Below are 6000 nucleotides of genomic sequence, written 5' to 3' on the forward strand. Positions count from 1 at the left end.
TCTTGATCTCAATCTAGTTAATCTTTACTTAGATAAATAGAGATTGGTATATGTTCGTTATGCCTAAAGTTATACGATACGTTTTTGGCGATCCTCATATTATATCATACATGATAAATTCTTTTGCAGAATAATTCCGAATTGAATTCTATTCATGTAACTTTAACTCATTCTAGTTTCAGTAGATACTTAATGCAGCTAAATTCTTTGACATATAACATAGGTGAAGAATCTCATTAGATTCTTTGATGTTTAACTTAGTAAATGCTTATACATAGTTCAAACATTCATTACTTATATTTATTCATATGGGTCGAATATCTCCAATGGAGTCTTTCGTGTTTGATTTAGTAAATCCCATTACTTAATCTAAAACAATATTCTAAGATCTTTGTAAATAGATCTTAATACCCAGTATGCACTAAATTTCGCCTTGGTCCATCATTGATGAATAATTTCAAATCTGAGTCATTAGCATTTGAATGTTATTTCAGAATAGAGAGATATGTGTGTGATACACATAGGACCAATTAAGTTTTATGTACTCCCACTAAACTTCTTATATATCTATAAGAATCATGTACATTTTATGAAACTAAAATACTTTATTAGTTTCACTAAAATACAATTCTAATTCCCAATTGCTTGCTTAAATCTGTACTTAGATTTCATAAGCTAGCTTTCCTTTTCAAGCATTTATTTGGATCCACAAATCCTATGACATGCCATGTACATAGTTTCTTCCAACATTTGATTGAGGAATACATTTTGTCATCCAATTGCCATATGTACCAATATGCAATCATTGCTTGATTTATAGACTTGAGCATTATGATTATGCATGAGGTTTCAACACAATCCATGCCATGAATTTGCTTGTAACCTTTTAGCAACTAATCTAGCTTTGTGTGTGAACACAATTCCATGTTTGATGGTTTTTATCCTTAAAACCAATTTGCAACCAATAGGTGTTAACCTATTCTTGCAAATCAACAAAATTTTCAATTTTGTCATCAAAACATTGGTTATGTTTTATGGCCTTTAACCATCTAAAACATTTGAGTCTATATATGGCCTCTAACCATTTTAGGGAATCTGGGTTTCGTCATAGCTTTCTTACAAGTCACAAACTCATTAATCTACATGATAATAGTTTGACTGCAAGTTGTAGGTTTCTTCACTATCTAATAGAAGAATCTCATAGTTTCATTGACCTGAACTCTATGTTTCTTCGCTATCTAATAGAAGAATCTCATAGTTCCAGTGACTTGAACTCTATGCCTACTTGGGTATAGAACATCAAACAAATAGAATGTCAACATACACTTTGAAAGTCCTTTGAATATTCTGTTCTCGGCCTTGAAGCACTTTGTAAAGTCTTCTAAGAGATGTCTATTCTTTAAAGCCACTTCTAAAGTCCTTAAAAAATAAGTGTTCGGATTTTCTAAATACTGCATTTCTAATCAAATGTGACGGTTTAGAAAAGCCTAATGCGACACTTCACATAGAACCGTTGCATTAGATGGTGCTAATGCAACGGTTTCCTCTATAATACACATGAAAGTTGGGCTAATGTAACGGTAGTGATAAACCGTCGCATTAGATTGTCTAATGCAACGCCTTGCTAGGCTAATGTAACGATGGTGAAAATAAAATATCAAAATACCCGCGTGACCTTTTATTCTTTTCCCTCCCATTTTTTCCCAAAATTTCAAACCCCATAGGCCCATACTTAGAATTATTTTCCCCAAAATTTCCAAGCCCTAGCTGCTCGAATTGTTACCCAAAAAAAAAAGATAATAGAAATTAAAAACACAAGAGAGGAGAGAGACTGAGAGAAATTCATGAATTTCGCATCAATTCGCAATTCGCAGATCTAGGGTTTAGAGGGTCTGTAATTCGCAGTTGAGGGTTTAGAGGGTCTGCTTCGGGGGTTTAGAGGGTCGGCAACACCACCACGAGGAAGGAGAGGACGTCGAAGGAAGGAGACGAGCCATCCATTCAAGTTGTAATCCCGTAAAACAGATTCATAAACTCTCACAAGGTTTGTTATTTCGATTAAATTTCTGGCCTAATTTCTTGAATTACGTTTAAGGTTTGCCTATTTAGGATTTTGATGATTTGCAATGATGGGGGTTTAACATGTCAGCTCTTTACAATTTCAATGGGTTTACTATATTTCAAAGATGATTTTGATTTTTGCATCCGCTTAAACGTTCTCTGATTCTGTATACTCCGTATTATTTTTCCTGAGCATTTTGTTTTTTTACTAGCTTAGTAATACTGGAAAACTGCTACCCTTGTAGGAAGAGTGATAAGAGCATTTTGAAGTGTTTTGTATTTGGTAGGTGTTTGTGAAGCCTATTGGGTTGAATACTTGTATCATTATTATTATGGTTTGAATTCTGGAATTTTTGGGTAGTTCTTTTTAGAGTTTTTTCCTTAAGATCTCCGGGAAGTCAATTCATTACTCTGTATTCCATCATTAAAGTGAATTGTTTTGTTGTTGGATTGTATTCCGTAGGACTCATACATGTCTAAGTATATGATGGAAGTTCAGGTACCCGTTATTTTGCTGAAGTCTTAGATCTGTAGTCTATTTTCTCCTTCTTAGTAAGTGGTTTCAGAAAAAAAAAAAAAAAAAAAAAAAGTGCAAAGATGCTCAATTTCAAGCAATTTTCCAGAAAATAAGTTTTAGTTGATTATAGCTGAGAAGAAAAAGTTTCAATTCTTCAGAAGGTTAAGGCGTTGGGAACATCAGAGGAGTCTAACAGAGGAAATATTGAACTACTTGATCAGAATCAATATAACCAGTGCTTTCATCCAATATGTATGGCATTGTCTCAAAAAATATAGACACAGCAGATATCTTCTTGGTGTCTGTCTGCAACATAATAATTGAAGTTATTAGCTACTCATAATAATTGTGGTTGGTGTGTATGTATCTGGTATTGATTGGGTTGTTCCAAGGCTTTATATTTCAATTATCGGCCGTGTTAGTTGACAGTTAGATCTAACCATTGCTATTAACATTAAAATATTGAAACTAGTAAACAATATGATTAATTATTTATAACTGAAATATCAACAAAACATATAATATTGAGAACTAATTAAATTTAGTGTGTTAAATTTTGTAGCCTGTTCAAATAATGAATTTCTCTGAAGTTAGGTAGCTTGCAAACTTTGCAAATTCTAGGCTAATCATATTAAGAATTTATTACAGTACAAGGCTGTAGTGTTTAAGGTGAGGAAAAAGGCTAAAAAAAAGAAGAAAGAAAAGGGGTAGTAAATATTTCTTCCAACATTTACGTTCTCGTAGCTCCAATGGTGAATCTCGTGGTTGCTAGTCGTTCACTCCATCTTGACTTTCTGTGTCTGGGATCTCGCCTGTTAGTTTTGCTTATAGGGCTAGACTAGGTAGCTTGCTTTTGCCAACCTTGTGTGCTTGCTTTTCCATGCCAACCTTGGCTAGACACAGCATGTTACTCAAACTCTTGGCCGTCCATGTTTCCCTTTGGCCCTTGCTAGTTGTTATCTTGGCTTAAATTAGATTACGTTGTCCGGTAACCCATGCTGGCACGGCCTACTGCAGAGGGTTATGTTCATGATTTCAAGACTTGCGAGTTGCTAGCAGTGTTTAAAAAAGCAGTAAATTGCATGGTTGGTACTGATCATTGGTAACCTTCAAAACCAGTTGGTAAAGCTGTTGAAAGGAGTTCATGAAAGTACATATGGTGGATGCATATATTTCACTCATCTTAGAAGTATGGTCATTTGGTGGATGGTTACCCAGGCCATGTGGTTTGCCAAATACATTTAGAATCTTGCATAACTGAGGAAGAGAACTGTGAAGCTAAGCAAGGTGCATCCAGAGTCGTTCACGGTTGAACGAATCGAGGTATCAAAAACTTGCTCAAACATAGCGTTATTCTGCTGCAATTGTAAATATACTTTGTATTGAATGATCATGTAGAATTGAATATCAAGCCTGGCATCCGAAACTTGTGAGATGATGTGACATTGTGTTGATCATCTAGCTAATTCAGTTGTCTGTTAGCTAAAGATATCCCTAAGGTGATCACTTGAATGTATTCATATCTTTGAAGCAGTTTCTTAACTTGAATGGTTTATCTTTCATTAAAACTATATGTAGCCTGAAGTACTTGTGCCATCCAACATGTCTTTGTTAAAATGTATGTGTTAGGTTAGAAAGGTTGATGAGAACTCCTTTTCCAGGAAATACACGAGGCTCAGACCAATTGCATGTGTGCAAACCATCTCATGTTAGCATGAGCCACAAGTTTATTTACTTACAAGAATAGTGGTAAAGGGAAAGTGGTTACACACTAGTTTTTCTATTATTAGCACAAAATAACATATGAATTTGAGTAATGGGTACTTTCTGGTCATCATGGATTATTATGTCATCTAAGGGATTTTCTTTTTCTTTTGCTGGAATCCTGGTTCTCTCATAGCTGTTAGTGATGATGAGGGTGGCCTTCATGAATCCCTTTTGGTTAAAGATACAAATCTTGGCTTAGATTCGGATTGTTTACCAACTAGACTAAAACGGAATGAACTCACTGAATTGGTTAAAGGTACAATTTTGGTCTGTATTCAGGTTGTTTGGATTCATAAATGTTTGGACCAATCTGTTTTTCAGAAATTTGACAGAATTTTGTTTATCTCCTATGAGCACTTTCGATTCTTACTGTCCTTTCACACAAGAGCAGGCGTGGCAGCATGTATGGTCCTGCTGCAGCCAAGCTGCACAATACGGAGTATAATTTGTCTGAACTTGGAACAATTATTTTTCATGGAATTATCAACTGATTATACATGTGATTTAGGATAAATCTACAATACTGCAACATAACTGATGAGTCTGATGAGTGTAAAACTGCTCCAACTTCTTTGTTGTAGAATGTTAGTATGGAGTATTCTACTGCATTTAAATTTCTTTGCTGTTAGCTCGCATTCTATCTTGTGGTAATGTACCCTTTTGTGAATTTTGGAGCTCGGAACTCTGCACAATATTCTTATTTTGAATTTCACAAAGAAAATTATCAACTAAATACAGTGATAATATCTGATATTGGACATAAGGTAACTGCTTTGTATTAACTGCTTATTCCTTTAGGTGATAATACTTTATTTGCCAAAAAAATGCTAACTTGAGATGGATGCTGACATACTGTTGTATACATGATCTTTATACTACAGGTTTTGGCTCAGTCCCTGACTATGGGTGATTTTGTGAAGAATAATAATCCCAAACAGAAGCATCATCTGGTTAAGTAAGGTGAGCTAAATGGAGAAGAAATGGAGAAGAAATGTAGATCTAGCAATGACATGGTGGAGGCTCTTGTTTGTTTTTGAGTCATTTTGTGATTTCTAGTAATGTACATTGAATTTGTTTATGTGGATTTTAATTTTATGCATTTTGTCATTAAAAACACTAAATTAATTAGTGAACGATTATTTTGTAATGCATGTGTCCTATGGGCACTAATATTGTAATATTACTCATTAAGTCAATGAAAATCTTTTATTATTGACATCCTTTCTTAATTTAGAATAATAACTTTAATTATTATTATTATTTATTATTATGAATAAATGAACCTGTTGCATTAGGTGCTCAACAGATCGATTTATTTTGACAATAAATTACCGTTGCATTAGGCTAAAACGTGTTGCATTATTTCTTTAAGCCATTGTAGATAACCGTCACATTAGCTAAAATAACTGTCGCATTAGCTAAAATAAACCGTCGCATTAGCTTAAATGTCTGTCGCATTAGCTAAAGAACTAATGCGACACCCATCTAAGGACTGTCGCATTAGGTGTTTATCTAATGCGACGGTATTAATTTTACCGTTGCATTAGGTCATTGATCGTCGCATTAGGCCTAATGCAACGCCACCGGATGTAAGGGTCATTTGTCGTCGCATTAGGTCTAATGCGACGGATTTTGATGCCTAATGCAACGTTTTT

This window comes from Spinacia oleracea, chromosome 4, assembly GCF_020520425.1.
Source record: "Spinacia oleracea cultivar Varoflay chromosome 4, BTI_SOV_V1, whole genome shotgun sequence".
Classification (NCBI taxonomy): domain Eukaryota; kingdom Viridiplantae; phylum Streptophyta; class Magnoliopsida; order Caryophyllales; family Amaranthaceae; genus Spinacia; species Spinacia oleracea.